The following is a 266-nucleotide window of genomic DNA, read 5'->3' as shown; positions in this document are numbered from 1 at the left end:
CGCCGGGATCACGCCCTGAGCCAAAGGCAGACACTTAACCACTGTGCCACCCAGGTGCCCCCATATTTGTCTATTTATTTATCCATATAATCTCAAAGATAATAGCTAAAATTAAGAAAGGACTGGCTCTGGGATGACAGTGTGTTAAACACACACACACACACACACACGCACACTTTAGTCATTTAGAATTCTGCCTTAGGAATATCCTTACTGAAAGAACATGTAAAAATTATATCACATATAAGTGACATTATAGAAAGATT

The sequence above is a fragment of the Ailuropoda melanoleuca genome, unplaced genomic scaffold (genome assembly GCF_002007445.2).
Source record: "Ailuropoda melanoleuca isolate Jingjing unplaced genomic scaffold, ASM200744v2 unplaced-scaffold13960, whole genome shotgun sequence".
Classification (NCBI taxonomy): Eukaryota; Metazoa; Chordata; class Mammalia; order Carnivora; family Ursidae; genus Ailuropoda; species Ailuropoda melanoleuca.
This window is presented reverse-complemented; position numbering follows the sequence as displayed.